Genomic DNA, 23,298 nt, shown 5'->3' with positions numbered 1-23,298 from the left:
AAGACAAATCACCAGATTTCCAGAAGCATTCTTCCCTACCCATTCTTATCCCAAGTAAACACACATTGTAAGGAAATAGGGGGTCTTGCCAGAAGAATTGCTTCCAGACAAACCCACTAGCCTCCTTCCTTTCTTTCTCTTTCCCACCAGATCATAACCCTGAAGCCCCTTTGATATGAAAATACTAGAGCTGATGCAGAACAGGGAGGGCTCAGGAACCTGGGCACTGTGTCCAGCCAAGCCCAGAGCTCCACTGCACAGTTCTGGAGCTGTACTAAAATGGTAAACAGAGTCAGTGACAGAAAGGAGGGGCTCAGCAGTGGGTGAGGGCACCTTCAGCCAGCAGCTCCTTGGAGGAGGTACGGAACAGACTCCACACCCAGCCCCCCTTGGCAGTGTCGGAGCCCATCCTTCTTGCAGCTGAGTCTCCTCTCAATGTCTTCATAGATATCCTTGTTGCATACATCTCGCCCAGGCTGCTCCTTTTAATAAAGTGCCCCTGTAGCCACTCCAGACAGCCTGATGTTATCCTTCACTATCCCGCCCTATCTCCCCAGTGTGGGCCACACAGCAGTGATTCAGACCTCCCAGGTCATAGTACAGTCTCCTGATGAAATGCCTCCTGTGTGAGCCCCAGCCAGAGCAAAATAGAAGCATTTGGTATGGGTGTATCAATCATCCCTTCCCTGTCCTATCAGGGTGGCCTAGACCTTGGATTCAGATTCTCACCCTGAGTTCCCATGCTCACCTCAGCCTGCCCCTGGGCCAGCTGCTGCTGTTATCCCTCAGCTTTATAACTCGAGTCCAATTTGCAAAGCCTTTCTCTCAGTAGTTGTCAATAAATCCCCCATTTCTATCCCCCTGAAAGTCTAGGAACCTTCAAGCTCCAAAGGAGTGAAATCACTGATGGTGAAATTTCAGGCACAATGATAGGCAATTGAGGAGACATATTTGATCACATCATTCCTATCTATGTGTAAGGCTGGTCCTAGGGATACTCTAACATTTTCCCTTGACCATAATGAAGACTTGGAATAAGAGCAAAGAAAGCATACAAAATACATGAGGCTGGGAATAGAGATACCCTTCTGCCTATCCCAGTTCTAGAACTAATTAGATATATAACTCTGTATTTTCCCTTTGGAGGCCTCTGTTCCCCACATGTCAACAGAGAACACTGGATTAGTTGATTTCCAGGATCCCTTACTGTTCTAACAGGCTCAGATTCCAGGCTGTATGGCACTGAGCTAGACTGATGTTCCTTCCAGAATGGGCCCTCATTCCAGGAAACTGGACATGACACTGTATACATGACAGTTAGAAGGGCATGAAAGGTTGGCACTATGGGCATGAGTCTGATGCTGTTATTCAACAATGTAGCCAGTGTCTGACCCACCTTTGCTAGGGAGCAAAGGGAAAGTTGTTCGTTGTTTTCCACTCCATCTTGCAGAGACGACTCCTCAAGTCGCCAGCGGTAGCTCTCTACCTACAAGTCCCCTATACCCTCCAGGACTTATTCCAGCTGCCCCCATATCAGGGCTGACATTCCACCAGTGAATGCCTGTAGCACCATCATATTTATTCAGATCTAACATTCCTGACTTAGTGATCAGTAAACAGTGGTTGGCTCAAGACCCCCTGAGTGCCCTCCAAGTGTCCCCACTGCCTCCTAATGCAGCAATCAAAGGGTGAATCCCTGGCCCAGTAGGGGCCCTCCAGGACACTGCTCTACTGTAGGGCCATTTCTTTCCAGGCCATTTCTCCTTTAAGATTTGTCAAGGGCTTCTGAATTGAGGTATGTCCCACTCCCTGCCTCTGAGTCAGGTGCATCCTGAGTGTTACATAGAAGGAAGAAAAAGAAGGCAGCAGGGAATGGGGGTTGGCTCTGTAGTTAATAGCAGCTGTCCTGGTGACCCTTTGCCTTTCAGTATGGATTTGGTTGCCAGAGGATGACACCGCTATTACTGGATAGGGTACTGATATTGTATCCTCCACTGGCTTCCCCCATCAAGGGCTGTCAAGTGTTGCTGCCTGTTCCCCAGGCCCACTGCGGGTACTTACCACCATTTTCTTTCCCTCCATCATAGCTGTCCCCGTCCCTTCCTCTCTTAGCCACAGCAATCCTCCTTAGAATTGAAAATCCCCCTCACTTGCCCCCTGTCTCCCTCCCTCTGCTATTCTACTTGCTTTTTCCTGCCAAAGCCTAGCTGCTTCAATGGGTGCTTTGCCCCTGCAGTGCAAATGTTCTGTTCTCGCTGGGCTCTGTATTAATTTGCTCTCATTTGTGAGCTACTTTGTTAACATGCTTGGCCTTTTCTGCATGTGTAGTGCTGCTCCCTGCTGCCTCTGTTACCTCCCCACCCACACCCTCCTTAACCTTGTAATAATGGGCCCTCCCCTGTGAAGAGGGGGTTGGGCTTTTTGAAAGCCCTTTCTCGTACTTGCTTTAGTAGTTCAGTACATCCTCACAACTGCCATAGGAAAGTCCTATGTGCCTGTCTGTGTGGATAGATACGGTGTGATGGCCCAGTGGGCCTAGAACCAGAGCTCTTTCCCATAGTACCCACAAGCTTATGGCACTCATCTTTGTCATGGCTCTTTGAGGCCCCAACCAAGTCTTGAGAAAGTGTATGTATGCACACACACCCTTATGAAATTTTGTTTACAACTGTGTGAAGGGTCATAGAACCTGAGGTTCAGGCCCCTGAATTGGTATGTTTTAAAAGCTGCCCAGGTGATTCTAATGTGCATACAGGTATAAGAACCACTGTTTGAAAGGAAGAAGTAAAAATAATAGATGAGAGCATAAAAGTTTTAGCAGCTGAGAACTTTCTTAAAAATCTTGGGTGTCCCCCATAAGACTTGAAAGTAGAGTAGGATGTGAACTCTGACCCAGCTTCCCTGCCTTAGTTTCCTCCTTTTTGCCTGAAGGAAATCATTCTGAAGGCCTCCTCAGCCCTTCCCCCCCAGCCCCAGACAGGCTTTGTAAATCAGTCAGCACTGGATTTGCTGTGTGAGGGGAGTGTAAGGAAAGAAATGCACCTCAATCTCCCATATACACGTGCTGGCCAATTGCTCTGTAAATGTTATTTCAGTATCATCTACAGGCAAACGTGGAGCTAAATTTCCCTGAATAAAGCATGGGGTCTCTCTGGTGAAGGGTAGAGACTTTCATGTCAATCACCTATAAAAAGATGCTCCTCAGTTGAGAGACTGGAACATAAGGATCACCATAATGGCTATCATGTATTATCACTTACTATGTGACAGGCATTTCACCTCTATGACCTCATTAATCCTCATACCCTCCGAAGTAGGTAGTAGTATTATCCTGATTTTTATATATTAGGAAACTGAGGCTCAAGAGGTGAAGTTACTTGTCCAAAGGTCACCCAGCTAGCAGGCAAATGTCTTTTGATTGGCCTGCAGAGTGTTTTCAACTTTTTAAAAGTTTATTGATATCATTTAACAATCCTTTGATTTCATACAAAAATCTGGATTTCTGGCTTCTCTTAAAAAATCCTAGCTGGCAACCCTGAGCTTTAAGCCCCACCTAATAATGACCAGATGGAACAAAGTAGCAGTGCCCCTCTGCATGAGGAACAGGCTCTCCATGTCACCCCAGAACCCACCACACCATCTGTACCCTCACCATGGGAAACTCTGAACCCAGTCTGCCTCCCCAGGCAAAGTTAATTTAAAAGTTTAGTGTCTCAGACTCTAGCCAGATAGTTTAGTTGGTTAGAGCTACCGATACACCAAGGTTCATGGGTTGGAATCCCTGGTCAGGGCACATATAAGAAGCAACCAATGAATGCATAAATAGGTGGAACAACAAATCGATGTTGTTGTTATTTCTTCTCCTTCTCCTTCTCCTTCTCCTTCTCCTTCTCCTTCTCCTTCTTCTTCTCCTCCTCCTCCTCCTCCTCCTCCTCCTCCTTTCTCTCTCAAATCAATCACATTTTTTTAAAATCTACCCTCCCATTAGAATTTGATTTTGTGGAGGGTAAGGCAAGGAATAAGTCCTGTTCATTGTATCCCCAGTGACTGGGGCAAAAAATAGGTACTCTGTCAATGATGACTGAATGAAGTGGGAGGAGGGGTTGTAGGGAAGAGAAAGCTCAAGAGGCCTTTCTAGGAACCACATTTTCTGGGGCTCTCTAGCTACCAGCAGGCCTCCTAAATCTGCTTCTGAGTGGCCCTTCAAGTTCTTCTAACTACCATCACAAATTAACTCTTCCCCTCCTAGGCATATTCTAAGGCTTACCTGTAACATAGGTGGATGTAACTCTTTTGGGAATCTTTCCCAACTTTCAGTATGCCCTTGCGCCTTTGAACAAACCTTCACTGTGATAGATCCACACAGGCTTCCATCCCTCAGGCTGTTCTACGAGTCCCCAAAGCACTGACCATTCCCTGAGGGACCCCTACTGGGCATCACAACTGAGATGTTTTGTGTTCCAATTTCCTTCAGGTGCTGCTTTCCCATTAGGACTTCCTTCTCAGGCAGTATATTTGAATCTTCTGTGGCTCCATTCAAAGTGGATTTCCAGCACTGGGAGGCTATCTGGGGAGCTATTTCTGGTTAAGTGTGGTTCCAATACTCCTTCAGTCACACCCCATAGCCTGTTCCTTAAGTCAGGAAGGGATTTTTCTCACTTAGTTATAAGTACCTGTGTTTTATGGGACAGCAGGCTAGCTTACCTAGGGTGAAGTTTGGATCATCAAACCCTCTATTAACAATAACACAAGGTAACCATCAAAGCCCCTAGCTCTGCTCAGCAGTCTTCTTCTTCCTAGCCCCACCGGTGTGGTCCAGGCCACACCATCTCTTACCCTAATGCAACTCCCCCTGCCCTGTTTCCTGTTAACAATCTGAGTACCTTTGCCAGGAGCAAACTGCCTGTGTGCAAAACAACCTGAGAGCCATCAATGCGAAAGAATGTCTTTCAGAAAATCCAGATGATTCTAAGCATTAATGGACCCCTTTGTGATTCTATCTCAAGAGGAGCTAATGCCTCATAAGCTGGCACTGGACCAAGGACTGCTCAGCACAGCAGCCCTCCAAGCCTGAGAGCACGTATCCTAGGACCCAGGATGTGACAGAAGAGCCAGGTGAGATCTGAGGAGCAGTGAGAAAACATACGATGTGAGCTCCCATTGAGTGCCAATCCCAATGCCACATGGGCATACATGTGTGTGTACACATGCACACACACAGATCCAGAAACACAAGCAGGGCTACACATTGGCACAAAAACACCACCCACACTCTTGCTATAAGACCCACATGTGATTTGCCAACAAACAGCAAATTAACCTCCTAGTGAACAGATTAATGGTATTCATGGTAATTTATACTCCAAGTTTCATAGCAACAGACTTTGAGAATTCTGGTTGCATAAGAATTCAAGGATTTTCAAGTTCCTGGAGACACTGTAGTAATTAACCTGATAAACCTATACAAATTAGCCCCAAGATGACACTGTGATTTTTGAATCCAATATCCAGGGTATTTGTCCAGAAGGTTGCCCATCACCACTCCAGCTCCTTGGCTTGAGGTGCTAAGCTGACAGATGCCAGTCTGCATCTGTCTATGCAAATGAGGCCCCAGAGGAAAACTCCCCATCAGATCTGGAAAGGGTCTGGACAGTTACAAATTGCCCACTTGCATGTCTACCAGAATGGAGTCAAGGCTTACAGGACAAATGGAGAGAGGGCCCCAGCCAATTTGCATGAGACTGACAAAGCTATTTTTTTAAGATCCTTGGTTTGAGGACAAAAATTCCTGACTTGCACAAGAGTTTGAGCTTTCCACCTGAAGGTCATGAAGAAGAAGCTTCCTTGTGGCACATTGCCAAGTGCCACTGGAGTTTTTGTCTTTTCAGAAAGAACAGCTTCCCAAAATAAAACCAAAAGCTGGGGTTTCCTATTTCTTCCCTGGGAAGGTGAAGTTTAATTGACTCTATTTCCAATTTTGAGCAAAAAAATCATAAAATATATTCAACTCCCTCATCAAACCAATCAGTCTATGGGCACAGCTTGTGTGTTCTCTCCATGGGTGGACTGGTTTCTGTGGAATGATGTTAAGCCTCAGGGGGTGGCCACTCCTTCTCACCCCACCCCACTCCCACATGGAGCTCCATCCTTGACCTCCTTATTGTTTTATCTCTTAAGTCATCAGGGCTCACTGAACCCCCTGGTTAATCTTCCCTGTGCTTCCTGCTCTCCAGGGGGCAGTAATGAAGTGCCCTGGAGGACAGTGTCCTTGCCCAGTAGTCCCACTCACTGCTGCTCCCAGCTCAGCTCTCCCAAATACCTTAGCTGGTTGTTCTTGGTGTTGCAGACCCAAGCTGCTGCTAATGGACTACCACCTGGAACTTAGAATTCTCCATAACTCTCCAGAATGCAAGGCCAGACATAGTGTTGATCAGAGCAGCCTCACCTCTTGAAGAGCTAATACTTGGAGGTGATAAACCCTTGAAACTTATACCAGGGCCATTTGGTAATAACTATCTTTATTTGCCTTCATGAGCAACCTTTACCTAAGTTAGGATTTGAGAAGTGTTGAAAGGCCTCCTGCACAGCTGCTGGCTTTCTCTCTGAATGTGTGAATCAAGCCATTCCAACATGGTGCCTGTGGCCACTTTCTCTCTCTTGTCTACCTTCTCCTTCTTACCACACCAATTCCTCTGTTCACCCAGCTGCCACCTCCTCTTCTTTGACTGCCAACACTTCTTTGACTGTCCACCACACTGGTCCCCAGAACTGTGGGCCCAGGACCCCAGGGATTGCAGCATATTGTAAGAGGGATGCACATCCATGAATTTTGAAACATTGCCTCTGGATATGTCAATCAATAACCCATGATAATGATGATGATGAGGAGGAGGAGAATAGCTCCCATGTGGGGTACATTTACTACATGCCAGGCACCTTACATGAGCTTGACAGGCAATAGCTCATTGACTCTTCATAACAACCCTGTGAGCTTGGTACTTTTATTTATTTATTATTATTATTTTTTAAAATATGGAACACTTCACGAATTTGAGTGCCATCCTTGTGCAGGGGCCATGCTAATCTATGTATCATTCCAATTTTAGTATATGTGCTGCCGAAGTGAGCACGAGCTTGGTACTTTTATTAGCCACATTTTGCACATAAGAACACTGAGGCAGAGGCTTAAGCAACTTGCTCAAGATCACACAGGTAATATGTGGTAATACCAGAAATCAAACCCTGGCTGATAGATGCCAGAGAGTAGATATTTAAGCACTATCTCAAAACATCTTATTCATGTACGTACCACTATTTTCCAAATTTTAGTCAGGTGTTATAATTATTAACAAAACTCATTTTTAAAACATCATACATTTACATTAGTTTGTGGTCATTAATGTGTTTCTCAACACATTAATACAGATACAAAGAGTAAACAGATACAAAGAGTAAAATTGCTGTCAAGAGGGGTCTAGAATATGGACTCTTGGCTTTAACCAGATTGAGAACTGTGGGCATAGAGTACTTCCATCTCACATCCTCTCACCAATGAAGTTACTCATTCTCTTATCTGCTCACCTTCTGTTTTATTTCAGATCTGTGTGTCTCTGTAGATATGATGGGGGGACCATGTATAAAGCTATTTGCATAGTTAATCATTTCTTAAACAAATATTTATTGAGCTACCACACTGGGGATACTACAGTGAACAAAACAGATAAAAATCTCTGTCTTAATGAAGTTTTCATTCTAGTGACAATAAAATAAATAGGTAAAATTATATGCTATTTTAGAGAATGGTAAGTGCTTTGGAGAAAAATGAATCAAGGAATTGGGGATGAGTGGTTGCAATTTTAAATAGGGCGATCAGGAAAGGCTTTAGTGAGCTGGTGTCACTAGGCAAAGACCTGAAGGAAGGGAGGGAGTGAGCCTTGTAGCTGTCTGGGGGAAATGCCTGTCAAGCTCAAAGAATAGCATGTGCAAAGGCCCAGAGATGTAGTGTGCCTGGAGTGACCAAAGATCTGTAGAGGTCAGTGCTGTTGAAACAGTTTGTCTGTGAGAATGTATAATGAATAGTTGTGTGTACAGAGGTGGATTCAGGAATGGGCTCTGTCATTAGATCTCCAAGTGGCCTATGAAGGCCACCTTAAACCTCAGCTGGTTTGCAGGAATAGCTGTAGGCAAAATTATGAGGCAAACATACATGCCTGCCACTCTTCAACCTCCTAGTCTTTCCTTTTGTCTTCTCAGGAGTCCATCTGCCCCACCCTCGAATTTGGGGCCTCTCCAGTGCTCTGTCCGAGCACAGCCAGTTCCTCAGCCTGAGGAATAAAGAACACAACTTAGGGATACCACAAATCTGGGCTTGCCTCCTGGTTGTGTCTCTTACTAGTTGTGTGACTTTTGGAGGGTAAGTCACCTACTTCTCTGAGCCTCAATTTCCTTATTTTTACAATGAGATAATCAGGTGTTGGAAGAATGAAATGAGATACTGCATGTAAAATGCTGAGCCCAGTGCATAGCGCATAGTAAAAATGCTCATGAAATGGTAGCTGATATTATTCATTCATACCCATTACAAACTATAGAGAACAACCAATCAGTGGGCCTTGGGTCCTCCAAAAGGCAAAGATTTCTTGCAAGAAAAGTTCTTATATACATCAATTGTGGGTTGTCAGTAGAAAGAAAAAATGCAAGTAGAATCACTACTGGGGGAGTGTCATAATTTTTTTACATTAAAAATAGACATTGACTTAGACTAGGAACCACTGGCATCAATGGGTACCTCTTCTAGCTGCATTTGCATTTAGCTGTAAACCAATGGGCTCTAAACAGTAGCATTGCCAGCATCATTGAGTAGGTGTAAAATTCAAACGAAGCGTTGGATCTTTTGAGCCAGAGTGGGAAGGAGATCCATGGTCTCCTTCCCCATTTACTCTGTTGCTTCTGCTTCCATGGAGTGTTGGAGAGGTCAGAATCACCATTTCAAACCCAGGGAAGGCAACTTCTGGGGTTGGCAGGCTCCCCAGCCTGAGGGGCCTAATGGTGTACAACTTTTTCACTTTCACATATGTCTTAAGTATCACCCTGCTGCTTATTGCCACCCTCTCTTCCTGCATCTGAGCAGACAATTCTGGCCAGCCTTTGAAAGTTGCCACTGAGAAGGTGTTTGTGGACAACTGCTAAGAAACCTTGCTGAGAGCTTCATCAACATCTTAACCAGAGCTTGGACATTTCAGCACCTTCCTGTACAGAATAGTTGCATCCCTAACAAGTTTCTTACAAGTCAAATTTTCACATATCAAAGCCTATTTTCCATTTAATTTTTAACAAAACTGGAAATGTGTTTCTCTGATGAGAAAAAAAATGGGGCTCTGTAATTCAATAAAAAATCACGTTTATGAATGCAATGCAGTAACACAAATTGAAAATCACAAATATGAATGAAAAAAATGATGCCCTGGCTGGTGTGGTTCAGTGGATTGAGTATTGGCACGCGAACCAAAGGGTTGCTGGTTTGATTCCCAGTCAGGACACATGCCTGGGTTGTGGGCCAGAGCCCCAGTAGGAGGCACACAAGAGGCAACTACACACTGACATTTCTCTCCCTCTCTCTCTCCCTCTCTTTCCCTCTCTCTAAAAATAAATAAATAAAATATTAAAAAAAAGAAAAGATGAGAGTTTTCTTATAAAATATTAACAATGTCCCCAAATGAGTCTCAAGATCTGAATACAAAATAGCTGGTGTTATTTTGATGTTTTGGCACAATAGCTTAAAGATATAAAAGAAAAACAACAGCTTAATAGAACAGAACACACCAGACTGAAAAGTTCCCCAGCTTCTATAAAATTGCCCTTCTAATGCCCTATAGCAGGGGACCATGCAACATTCTTTAGAGGCTCAAATCCTGAGCTCTGGTACTCTGGAGAAACTGCTGGATTCAAGAAATAAATGGGTTGATCTGGGTGGGCCAGAGAACACTGGTTAAAATGCCCCAGGAAATGATTTAATTGGGGATAGGAGATACGGGAAGGCTTTCTGGTAACACAAGATTCAAAAGACTTGAAACTTCTGAATGGTGAGGCTTTGAGTAACAGAAAATGAATCAGCTCCTCAATTTCTAAATGTTGCTTTGGCTAATGTCTTTCTATGGAGTTTGTGGACAATGAGAAATTCCTAAGAAGGGCTTTGTAGTGTTAGTCTAGTTCTCCCTCAGTACCTCCAGGGGGGATTTGGTCTAGGACCCCCTGCAGATACCAAAATTAGAAGATGCTCAAGTCTCGTATATAAGGTGGTGTAGTATTTGCATATAGGCTACATAACTACACATCACTTCTTTCACGTGGATTCAGCATAGTGCTCTGCATGTGGCAAATTCAAATTTTGCTTCTGGGGACTTTCTGGGATTCTATTGATCATGGATTTTCGATCCAAGTTGGTTGAATCCACAGATGCAAATCCCGCAGATGTGGAGGATTTTCTGTATTTCCCCAAAGTATGTTGCAGGGAACACTAGTCCCAAAAGAGGCTCCATAAGGGGTTTCATGGACAAAAAAAAGTTTTAGAAATGCCAAGTGCTCTAAATCAGGGCTTCTCAAAATTCAATGTGCACACAAATCACCTGAGGAACTTGTTACAATGTTGATTCTGACTCAGAAAGTCTGGGATGGAGGCCTGAAATTCTGCATTTCTAGCAAGCTCTCAAGTGATGCCTAGGCTGCCAATCCTCAGATCACACTTTGGGTGGCATGGCTCTAAATGTCCTCTTGAAGATTCATGATTCTCCTTAGTATGTTAAGGGCTTCGTGAAACGCTGTAGTAAAGTTTAGCTTATCAAACTCAACATTTATGAAATTCATTTGTATTCAGAAAACTTTTTCTCCCCTATGGTACCTATTAATCTCTTGCATTCAGGGTACTATGGAAGCCAATTTGGGAAGTGCTGGTCAAGGTAATACTGTCCTATCTGGAGTGACTCTATATTATCTAAGAAGTGTACATTTTGGCCACAGACCTCATCTAGGACTAGTTAATAGCCCTGCAGAGACAAAGGGTTGCCAGGGCTGTGAACTGCCATTGGTTTTCAAAGACAGCAAAATAATATAAAACTCTATTTACCATCCTGCCATACTCACTGCTTTCCAAAGTGCTTTACAACTTTAATGTGGCTGGAGCTGAAATGAAAGCAGGGAAAAATGAAGAGATTTGGAAAAAGGAGAAAGCATTTTTCTTTCTTTTTTCTTTTTAAATTTTATTTATTTATTTTAGAGATAGGGGAGGGATAATGAAAAGGAGAAAAACATTGATGTGTGAGAGAAACATAGATTAGTTGTCTCTTGCACACGCCCCAACCAGGGACAAGGCCTGTAACCCAGGCATGTACCATAACCGGAAATCAAACCGGTGACCTTTGGCTTTGTGGGACGATGCTCAACCCACTGAGTCATTCCAGCCAGGGCAGGGGCAAGCATATTTCAAAGAGGAATTAAATGAGATGATGAGCAAATGACACTGAAAGTAGACATTAGGTAAGGACTTGGGTTATTTGGGATGAGGAAGGAACCATCAGCAAGAGATGTTAGTAGGCATGGAAGGAAGTGCAATGAAGAGAAAAAAGTATTCTATAAAATCTGATCCTATAGAATGAGAAGGAAGAAGACATGAAGAAAGAGTAATCTCGCTTACCTGGCCTCTGTCTGTACAGTCTCAGCTGTGTAATTTCCCAAACTTTTGAGGTATAAATTGTTTGGCTGGGAGGCCATCTCTGAGCAGATTTCTCATTCTCATGGCATTGGCTATCAGATGGAAAGGGTCTAGATTGTCAGTTCATGTAGGAGGGCATCTGCTTACACCCATGGTGGCCTATCACTCCAGCCCCTATCCCAGTTAGCAGATGGGTCCAAAAGAGCTCTCAAATTATCAGAAGCCAGTGGCAGACAGTGCTCCCAAACTGGAAAATAAAAGGGAGAGATAGGAACCCCTTATGTGGGAGGTAGTACAGCACAAGTGTTCAGGTTCTGGAGTCAGACAGAAGCCACACCCCAGCACTGCTACTCACTAGCTATGATGTCATGGAGTAAATTAGCCTGTCTAAACTTCAGTTTCCTCCTCTCTAAAATAGGGTTAAGAATAGGATCTATTGCATAGCACATGGTGAGGAATGATTAGGGAGATACTGGTAAGATGGTGAGGATAGTGTCTGACACATAATGGGAATTCAATAACTGTTAACTGCTATTAGTATTGTAATAGCCCCCTCTTATCTGAGGGGGAGACGTTTTAAGCCCCCAGTGGATGCCTGAACTTGCACATAGTATCAAATCCTATATATATAATATCTTTTTCCTACATATGTTTTCACCTAAAGGAAGCACTTTATGGCTTCTCTTTGGCATCCAAATTGCCAGCATCACTACTCTTGTGCTTAGGGATCATTATTAAGTAAAATAAGGGCTACTTGAACTCAGGCACTGCAATACCTTGACAATCGATCTGATAACCGAGATGGCTACTAAGTGACTAACAGGCAGGTAGCATATACAGTGTGGAGATGCCAGACAAAGGAATGATTTACATCTCAGGTGGGACAGCATGGGATGGCACGAGATTTTATCATCCTACTCAGAACAGCATGCAGTTGAAAATTTATGAATTATTTATTTCTGGAATTTTCCATTTAATATTTTCAAAAGTCAGTTAACCACAGGTAACTGAAACCATGGAAAGTGAAACTGTGGATAAGGGGATATTTATGTAGTCTTTATTATTATTATTATTATTATTATTATTATTATAAGCATTTCAGCACAGTTGCTTGGCACAAAGATAGTGCTTGACAAATGATCACTGATATGACAGGATGACAATAACCATGATCATGAACATAAACCAAACCATGACAATAGTGATGTTGTTGTTGTTATTGATGATGGAGCTTGCTTTCTCTCAGGTATGAATTGGCAGTTGGCATCAGGAGGTGGTGAGCTTTGAAAGGCTCTGGGGTCAGATATTCCTGGGTTTGAATCCCGAGTCTGCTACCAATTAGCTGATTAGCAGTTTTACCAGTTGTGAAATGGTTACAATAATTTTACATCCCTCACCCTTGTGAGGATGTAATGAGATGATGCATGTGAAGTAGCATGCCCAATGCCTGGTGCACTGTAAGCACTGACAGCTGTTAGCCAATTAGCAAGCAATCCATTGTCTCAGAACTCGAGAGAGCTCTGGGAAGCAAACTTTTAACAGTCAGGGTGCCTTTATAATCCTTTCTGAGAATCAGAGGTAGGCCCATAAAAAGCTTATATACACAGCATGTGTATACATTACTATTACTTTACACATTACTTTTTCATACACACAAAAGGGAAATAACGTGTTCAAGCCCATCTACAGAAACCCACCTGTTTGGTGAAGGACAATTTACAGTGCACAGAAATTCCTGACTCAAAGCTTAAAGTGTTTTTTTTTTTTTTAAAGTAGTGCCTTTTACTTCAAGAAGAGTTCAAAACAGATATTACTAAACCAGTATACTGTATGTACCAGGCATACAGGTTTGGGTCACCATCAACTCCAAAGGACCTAGCCCAGTAGCTGTCATACGATGGTGCCCAATGAAAACCCACTGAATAAAACATCACCTTTTCATCTCAAAGTAGTTTTGTAGCAACTATATATATGTATATATATATAGTTATATATATACATGTATATATACATATGTGTGTATATACGTATACATACGCATGTGTGTATATATGTATATATACATATATGTGTGTGTTATATATATAATATATATTAAAAATGTCATGAATCAAGGATGTTTTTCTCTGCATTTAGGAAAGTCCTATCACTCTGCAAACAGGCCAAATTTGAATATCAGCCATAAGGGCTAGACACCCACAAGTACACAAAGACTCCTCAAGTGGATACACAGACAGTAACTCTCCAAATGCTTTGCCAACTTTGGGCCTCCTCTGCAAGATGTGGTCCTGCGTCTTTGGATGGAAATAGCAGAGTGTGCGTCTGTGATGCTTCTCAGAACCAGTGGAGATATAACAATGAGGCCCTCCAGGGTCCTTGTCAAAACCATGTGGATCTGGGGTGAAATTTGAATCATGTCACCAGCTGGCACCAGAATCCCTCTTAAGGAGAGAACTGGGACTGTCTTCCGGAAAAATTTTTGATAAGATGCTTGCCTTAACAGCATGGGTAGGCAGGAGCCAAGGCAACAAGAGCTTAACACTGGTTGGTGAAAATGAACAGAACTTTGGGGCTATGGGGGAGCAGAGGGAAGAGGAGTAGATGGAGGAATGAGAGGGGAACTGGGAAAGAGGATGGGAGGCTACAGCCTGACTGGGAAAATAACCAAGGGCTCCTTAGGTCCAGGACTCCTAACTACATCTTAAGTTGTTTGTGCTTGCTGCATATTAGAATCACCTAACAGAGCTTTTAAAAACCAAAGAGGCCCCTGGGGCCTCCCCTCAGAGATTCTAATGTAATTAGTCTGGGGTGGGGCCTGACATCAAAAATGTTTCTAAAAGCTCCCCAAGTGATTCTCAATGAGCAGCCAAGGTTTAGAACCACTGGTCTAGGTGGAACTCTCTCAGGAGAAGGAGGTGCTTGCAGCCGGAAGTAGGGGACAGGGAGAGGGGAGGCCTCGGGGAATGCAGACATCTGGGAGAGCATGGATTTTGGAAGGAATCTTATCTTGACCTGTAGGAATTACAGGAATCTAACTGATGCCAGTTGCCTGATTTCTCCCTTGGCTGTCCAGTTCTTCCTTCTTGCCCAAGCAGTTATGCCTCCCAACTCAGCTAACCCATTATGGCAAACATATCCTCTTCTCCCCTTCCCATTGAGCTTTATTTGCCCTGGATCCCATTTCTTTGTGAACCTATTTTTTAAAAGATTTTATTTGTTTTTAGACAGAAGAGAAGGGTGGAAGAAAGAGAGGAAGTGAAACATTGATCAGTTGACTTTCATACATGTCCCAACCGGGACAGTACCAGCAACCCAGGCACATGCCCCGACCGGGAATTTAACCTGAGACCTTTCACCTTGCGGGACGACACCCACCCAACTGAGCCACACAGATCAGGCTGTGAAAATGGTTTTGAAAGGTAAAAGCCAATGAATCTGATATATAAAAACTTTTCTCAGACAAAAAAAATGTACATTTTAACAAGGGTGTTCAAAAGACAAGGCCTTGACCTGCAGTGATAATGATAAAGCATGGAGAACATTTGGTGGTGGAAGGGACCTGTGAAGTTTATCAAAGCACACCATGTGGGTAGCTGGCTACCCTTGAAGGTGATTATTGGAGCTCCACATCGGAGAAATGTCTGGAACAGCAGCGCCAAGTCTTCAAGGGTAACTGGAGATGGTAGGTAACCAGGAAAGATCCAGGCATGCACCAGCCTTACAGGGCTCTTCTTACACCCAGCCATCAGTCTCTTTGTCCCCACTCCTCCACAGCCTTTCAAACTCTTTACCCCTCCAGTGTTTTATGCAGCTCTGAATAAAATAAGCTTCACAAGCCAAGCTGTTCTGTTAAAAACTCTCTTCTGCCTCAACATTTCCCCCTGCATCCCCACAAGAAAATTCCATATGACAAGTTCCTTCAAAGACCTGCCCCAGTCCTAAAACAGATTTCTGAAGAACTGCCTCACCAGCAGAGGAACCCAAGCTCCATGGCAGAAGCTCTTCCATTCCAGGACACCTTCCCCTTTCCTCCCCCTCACCAAATTACTTGGTTGGCTTAGCCCACTGGTGTGACTAAATTGGAACGTTCTTCCAGGGTGTGTGGTTCTTTCCAAGAGAATTCAAAGAACCAGGAAGCAGCCATTTCTGACAGAGCAAAGTGACCTGGGGTTTCCTCCTCTTTTATACCTTCACATCTTTGCATGACAAGATCTTTTCAATTAGCTAACATTATCCTTTGGGATTTGCACCCACCTCTGGCGAGGGGACTGAGCTATGAGAAGTGAGAAGTGGTGGGTGGTGGTGAGGCAGGCACTGGGGAGACCAGTAGCTTCTATTCCCCTGAGAAGCAGCGGAAGGATGGTGTTTAGACTCTACAAAGTTTGGCTCCCTGTCCTGTATCCATTTGGAATTGGATTTGTCCTGGTCTGTACAATCCCTAAAGGAGCCAAATTTGCTGGGCCTCTCTGTACCCCTGGATGGGCACCCCAGTCTTCTGCCCTGGCCCTGGTCCTGGTCCTGGTCCTGACTCTAAAACCCACTACTGGAACTGCCGTTCATGAGTGTGTATGTGTGTGTCTCCCCCATGCTCCTCCTGGCCAGAATCCATACCCAGCTCCCGTCTCCCTTGCCCTAGGGGAGACAGCAGAAGCCAGCAATGATACAGCTTTCAGGACAGGAGATTGATGGCTGGCCCTCTGCTTTCTTTCCCCTCCCCTTCTTGTACTGTCTGGCTCACTCCAGCTCTGGGATTTGGAGAGGAGGGAGGAGGCTGCTTTGCTGTTCCATTCACATTCTTCTTGTTTCAAGAGCTTTTTCTAGTCCTCAGTTGAAGGGTCTCAGATGAGAAGATGCTGGCATCCCTGCTAAAGTAGAGAGGTTTTTTGGAATCTGGCTCCCTCCCTGTTGTCTCCTCCCTGGCTGGCCCAGTGCTGGTCTTGACCTGAGGTGCCTTTCTTCCCCAGCAGTACCCTGTTGGGTAGTTTATTTCAAGTCCATCTGGCACCATAATCTTCTAGCCTCTGGGAGGGCCCAGTGAGCTCATTTGGAAGCCTTGGGCTTGTGCCTTGAGGAAGTGGGGGAAGGGACACTTTAAGAACAGCCAGAAGGAGTTACTTGATCTCTAGGACCAATCTGTCCCTCTCCCCCTCATACCACATAGGTTACTACCAGTTCCTGGCCTTGACACAGTCCCTCCCCTGCAGCCCAGGAGGACAGGGTGGGTCTGGTGGGGGTCTGTACACAGCAGGATATGGACATGATAAAGTGCCCCAGCTGAGAGCCCCTGGATACTGTCTTCTTCCCCATTCACTCCACACTTAAGTTCCTTTGCAGTGAAAAGCATCTACAGGAGATCTCTATCCAGATTGGCAGGCAGGTGGGGAGAGGGAACTGTTGTGCTCTGGTCAAGCCTTATGGCCCAAGAGATGTGTTCTGGCTACAACAGCTGACTATGGAGGGGCAGCTGGGAGAGCGGGGCACAGAAAACAGAGGACACAGCAGTCAGAGTCACGATTCAGATAAACAGTTGGCACCAACTACCAGGAAGGGAACAAACATCCAAGATGTAGTAGATGAGCCAAACAGGTACAGAAAATTAATGTCTGAGACCACACAGAAGTTGGGGAGTCTTCATGAGGTGGGCTCCATGCCCCAGGAGACCTGCCTCACTGGATTTCCTGCCCTTGTGCTCAGAAGTTGACTGGCAAGAACAAAAAGCCAGGGACCATGGGGTACACAAGATGAGGGGAACTCAGAAACCTAGAGATGGGTCACCATGGAGCATGGGAGCCCATAGCTAGTAACCACTAGAGCCACAAGTAGTCTATTCTGTGCCTTTGTGTAAAAAGCTTAGAAAAAGCTACTTCTATGTCAGATGAAAAATGTACCCCTTCATCCAGGTGGACTCAGCCCTGCACTGAGACACCTGTTTTGAGGAATAGAGCATCAGCTGAATTTCTGCCCCTACCTACCCTCTTGGTCAAGCACATTTAGTAGTTCACAACCTGCACAACTGTACATGGCAGCCCTGACTGTAGCAAATAACTCCCCTCCTCCTCCATAGTGAGACTCAGGGAGACTGAGCTGCTGAAGGTCTTGCCTGCATCCCATCATCATCGGTTTAGAAGCAAGGAAAGGGCTCAGTCTCTGGACAGGGATAATGGTGACGCATGCTGGGGCACAAGACCAGCAGGAAACTACATTATGAGGTTGAGATGGAGATGCCCTTTCCTTTGTGAGGAAGTTATTTTCCAGGTCCTTCTGTCCATCAAGAGCTTTGCAACTTTTTGTTTTTACTGTGTTTTATTCTGTCATGAAAGTAATACTCATGTCTTTTGCATCCCCCAACCTCTGCTATGGACTCCCCTCTCCCAAAGCTCCCACTTAACCATCCACTTGACCACCCTGCCCAATCGTATTAGTACTACTATGCAAGAAAACTATTTAAGGACCATGTTCCCTCGTGCTCTGCTCTAAAGTGGAAACTAGGTTATATTATTGTGAGTATAATCCTCAGCTTCCCTACCTATACACTGGGGGCAAACAAAGGCCCCATCCTGTTCTGAGGTTCTGTGACTCTGAAAATACTTTACTACTCCTACCCCAAGGTTTGCTCCCTAGCTCCACCTCTCCAGCAACCCAACAGGGGATTATGTGGCCCTGGAAGCTGAGGTGGGTAAAAAAATATGGACCCTAGAAGAGAACCTGTTGACCCTTCTGCTCAGTGTTGAATGTGAGAGGAGTTGGACCAGGTACAACACAGATCAAGAGTCTCAGACCAAGAATAAGGGAGATGATTAAGCCTGTAGTCACCTAGCGGCTACGTACTAACAAGCACTTCACTGACATTATCTTCATTTTAGAATGGCCTTTTCAGTAAGCCTCTGCTGACAAAGGAGAGGGAGAGGGAGGGGGAGCAGGCTGGAGACAGCTCGGGGACTTACTGTAGTTTGGCCTGACTCCAGAGCATGGCCACCTTGCTGGGTAAGACCAGGAGGGAGGAGGGGCAACTGATTTCCAAGGCAGTTTCTGTCAGTGCCACCTTGCAAAGATGTTTGAGTGAAAAGAACTCTCAGCTCATGGGGGTTTTGCTTGTAAGCACAATGCAAGTTATAATTTATTTAAAAAGGACTAGATTAGGATTCAGAGGCTCCACCTAAACTAATTATCTGGGTGGTCTTGGGTAAGTCCCTCCTCCTTGAAGAGTCTCAGTTTCCTTGTGTGTAAAATAAGGAAGGACCTTGAACTAATAAATAATCTCTAACATTCTGCTCTAGCCTTGTCTGTCTAATCTCCCACCTGCATTCATTTGTTATTCTACACTGCATCAGTCCTTGTTCACAACCTAATTTCTTTTAGCCCCAGACTACATTATTATGGAACATGGCTATCAAACATGACTTTGAAGGAAATCTAGTTTTCAAGTGGCTGAAGTCCAAGAGAACCAAGAGATAAAGTGAGAGCTCACTAAGGATTTGTTTTGGCCAGTTCTTTTCTGACCAACTAGGTTCCCCTCCCATTAGGCCCCAGTGCTTGCTCAGGTACACTCTCTCTGTCTCTGTCTCTCTTTTGTTCTCTCTCTCACTATTTCTTTGTCTTTCTAGCTCTCTCACTTTCCTCCCCACTTTCTCTCTCCCTCCCTCTCACTGGCGTGCTCCATGTTCTCCATGGCTTTTATCCTTTATGGTGATTAACGTAGACACCAGACAAATGGCTGGCCAAAGGAAAATGAAAATTAAGTCCTGTCTCTTTTCTTTGTGTACTGGGAGGGTTAGTCAAAAGCCCTTCTGTCTGCTGAGGAGGAATGAGGCCTGGAATGAGGAGTAATGGGGCTCAAGTTGGGCAAGTATAGGAAAGCAACAGTAGGGACAAAATGACTCCCACAAATTACAGCTTGTCACTTTGTTGTGGGGGAGGGCAGGTGAACCACACCCTAATGGCTCTATTTGTTGAGTTCTGAACTGACCCTCAGACCCTGCCAACAGTGAGATGGATGGAACCTTCATTCTCTAAGTAAGAACATCTGAAGGGCTCCAGGACTGGGCCAGAGCCTCCCCTTCCCTCTCATCACCAAAGGTTCAAATGGCCAACAGAACACACATAGGTAGGGCTGGGTAACTGAACCACAGGTCCTATGTTTTGACTTCTTTCACCAAACCTTGGACCACCAAGCCACTACGAGTCACCTTTCAGGGACCTCTTCTGACCCCCATGTAGAAGATGTGCAATTTGATGAGATTTTGAGAGTGGATCTGGATAGCACAAAGCCAACCCAAATGAACTGATACAGTTTCAGCAACTTCTATTTCTCTGCTTTATTCAGTCACGGAGAACTCACAAGTATTGATCGCCATGGCTCTGGAGGTGTGAAGCAGAAAAGGGATAGTCAGCTTTTGAGTAACTCAGAGCCCTTCATGTAGCCCTAACTATGGACTGTGTTATGTTACAAACTAAAGTCCTCTATGTAACAACTTTCTATCACCCACCCCAGGTAACATCCAGATTGGTAACTGCTCAGCTCTGCTATCTCACCTGTGAACTTGCCAACAATGCCCAACCACACAGCAACCCACAACCCATCTGCTTCCCCTCTCCATCATGAGTCTTCCACATGCCCTACATGTAGTTGGGTCCTATAACTCATCTTTGGAACAATCTTTGGCTGATACAGAAAGCCATGTGTCTACTTCTCCATAAGCCTGTTCCCATTAAGAGTTTCTTTTATCCCCTATGTTCTATTGTAAATATTTTCAAATATACACAGCTGCTAAAGTAGTCTTAGCAACAATACAATAATCACTTTTATATTCATCACCTTGGAGAAACATTTATTGGTATTTTGCCATTTTCTTTATTCATCTATTTCTGTGTGTTTATTTTTATATATTTTTACTGTGGTAAAATATTGCAACATTAAAGTTACCATTTTAAATATATAGTCCAGTGGCATTAAGTACATTTACATTGTTATGAATCCCAACACAAGCTCTATACTCATTCGACAACTCCTTATCCTCCCTAGCTATTATTTTCATCCTTTAAATGTTATATCATTTTAAAGTTTGAAGCATGATGACCCTTTTCCCCTAAATACGTCATCATTCATTGTCTAAAAATTAGAACATTCCCATATACCCACAATGCCATTCTCACACTGAAGACAAAACAATCTACCATCCAGTTGTCAGGGTCTTCTTAAATAAATAAAGATTTCTACATGTAAAAATAAGAATGAGTGACATTTAATCATTTCATAAACTTGAAGTGCTATATAAATTGAGGCATTAATAACCTTATTAGATGATACTGCAATTTTGTTTCAGCTCTAAAATTCAATTAGAGTTTATAATTTTTCAAAGGGTTCCACCTCTAGATCAGTCGATATGCCAGAGGCCACAATCAATCCCTCCCCAGCTCCCTAAGGCATGGAGATATTCCTCTGGATAAGAGCCCTAATTCCAGCCCAGACTTTTCTACCCTCACATCTGATCAGCAATAAACAAATATATCAAAGAAATCCATACAAAGCCCATCACTGGAACACCACAAAGGAGTAAAAAGGCCATAAAGTAGGTTCTCAAGACTTGAAACATGAATGCAGCCTTTATTAGCATGCGGAGGACTGCAGCAGCCAAGCCATTGATGTGGGGAGCAACAAGTGCCAAAGAAACTGGGATATAGAGGGGCCTCCGTCCCCACCTCTAGCACTGCCCATACCCATCCCCAAACCAGGTTCTGAGCTCTGCTGGCTTAAGCATTTGAGCTCCTAAGTGTCTGGATTTGTCTCTGCCTCCAGATATCTGCATACAGTCACCAATCACTTGAGTTTTTTACTACTTTTTTCCTGCTTCTTTATAATCAATTTCTGAAAAATTTCATGGCTCGGCTTTGCTGTCTAGCACTAGGCACTGAGTCAAATATTTTCTTTTTCTTTATTTATGTTGTGTCTTATTTCAGAAAGGATTTAAAACAAGAGGACCAACATTTAGTAAACACCCTGGACTAGATACTCAAAACTGTACTAGGTGTTGTGAGAAATGCGAGAGAGAACAGGTTTTTTGTTTGTTTGTTTGTTTGTTTTACCCTCAGTTGAGTTTACAATTCACTTGGAGAGACAACACTCTCTCAGGAAGCAACTAAACCACAATGGCCCTGGTTTGGGAACTACAAGCCTGGACACCTGAGTTCTTACTCCCAGCTCAGCCACTAGCCAGCTATGTGATCTTGGAAAAATCACCTCACCTCTCCAGGCTTCAGTTTCCTTACAGGGAAAAGAAAGGGACTGTGAACATATCTTTATATAAGCATAGAGACAGAGCAGAGAGACTGGTAATACTGGTTGTCTTAATATTTTTAATATTAAGAAATTGATTTTCTTAATCTTTTAAAATATTTTATCTATTTATTTTTAGACAGAGTGGAAGAGGAGAGGAAGAAAGAGAGGGAGAGAAACATCAATGTGTGGTTGCCTCTTGTGTGCCGCCCACCGGGGACCTGGCCCACAACTCAGGCATGTTCCCTAACTGGGAATTGAATTGGCAACCCTTTTGGTTTGCAGACTGGCACTCTATCCACTGAGCCACACCAGCCAGGGCATCCCTTCTGAGACGATGGGATGAGATGAGCTTAAGAGGGAGATACATTTTTTTTTCTTTAAGCTTCTGTATTTTTTGACTTGTAATGTGCATGTACTACTTTGGTTAAAACAATCAAACATTTACAAATGGGTATGAATAGAACCAGCTAAAGTCTGCTTTAGCTCTAACCATGGTCTGTGATTATCTGTAATTCAAACAATACTGAACCTTTGGAGCTGATAGAAGGCAAAGCACAACAAAGGATCTGATAGTCAGGGAATGCTTCCTAGAGGAGGTGAGAGTCCAGGCAAGTTGGAAGGATTGGCAGGTTTTGGGATTGGTATAGACAAGAAGAGGGCATCTTGGAATGAGGTGAAGGTGAGCAATAAACTAGCTAAAGGGTGGAAGGCAAGGAGAAGAATAACTCTTTCCCAAGGCTCAGATGCATCCTAGGTTTGGGGCAGAAGCATCTCAGGCTGGTGATGGAACCTGAGAGCAGGAATAGCTCACCTCAGTCCCCTCCCTAGGAAGCAGCTCCCAGGCCCACCTGCTATGGCAGCAGCTCCCAAATCTGAGCAGCAGAAAGTCTAGAGGCCCCAGCCTGGTGCTCTTGGATCACAGAATAAGCCTAACACTTGGGTGTTAGCTAATCAATCTCATAAATTCATCTCCCTTTTACTGGGATCTGACAGGAAGCTGATTAAATGCTGTACAAGTGGGATTTGGCTCAGATGCTAACTGGGAGCTTGGGGCTGGAGTTTTTCAATGTTCAGCTCATGCGTAAAATTCATAGTTTATCATTACCTAGACTTTCTTCTCTAGAACTATCCAGATAGGATTATTTCTATAGGGCAGTCATATCCTGGGTGAGTAGGTTGGCCTGGCCTCTCCACAGTTCTCTCTGCAGTAGATGCTGCACTCATAAGCACTACAGCTCTGTCTGCAGAATTACCAAACTAGGATGCCAACAGCCCTGGGGCACTCAGCAGGTTCTACCTCTTTCCTGGAGCCCCA

The 23,298-nt window shown here is 44.2% G+C and overlaps 1 protein-coding gene and 1 non-coding gene across 4 annotated transcripts in view; both read right to left on the bottom strand.

Moving 5' to 3' along the window:
* The window catches only part of FRMPD3 (FERM and PDZ domain containing 3), a 151,901-nt gene that overhangs the window by 93,830 nt on the left and 34,773 nt on the right, over positions 1-23,298 (bottom strand). The gene's annotated exons all lie outside the window — the stretch shown is intronic.
* LOC112296903 (U6 spliceosomal RNA) lies at positions 7,027-7,130 on the bottom strand. Its single transcript, XR_002973991.1, has one exon. It is a non-coding gene; the product is annotated as a U6 spliceosomal RNA (small nuclear RNA).

The sequence above is a fragment of the Desmodus rotundus genome, chromosome X, assembly GCF_022682495.2.
Source record: "Desmodus rotundus isolate HL8 chromosome X, HLdesRot8A.1, whole genome shotgun sequence".
Classification (NCBI taxonomy): domain Eukaryota; kingdom Metazoa; phylum Chordata; class Mammalia; order Chiroptera; family Phyllostomidae; genus Desmodus; species Desmodus rotundus.
The sequence above is the reverse complement of the archived record's forward strand: the minus strand, read 5'-3'. Positions and strand labels throughout refer to the sequence as shown.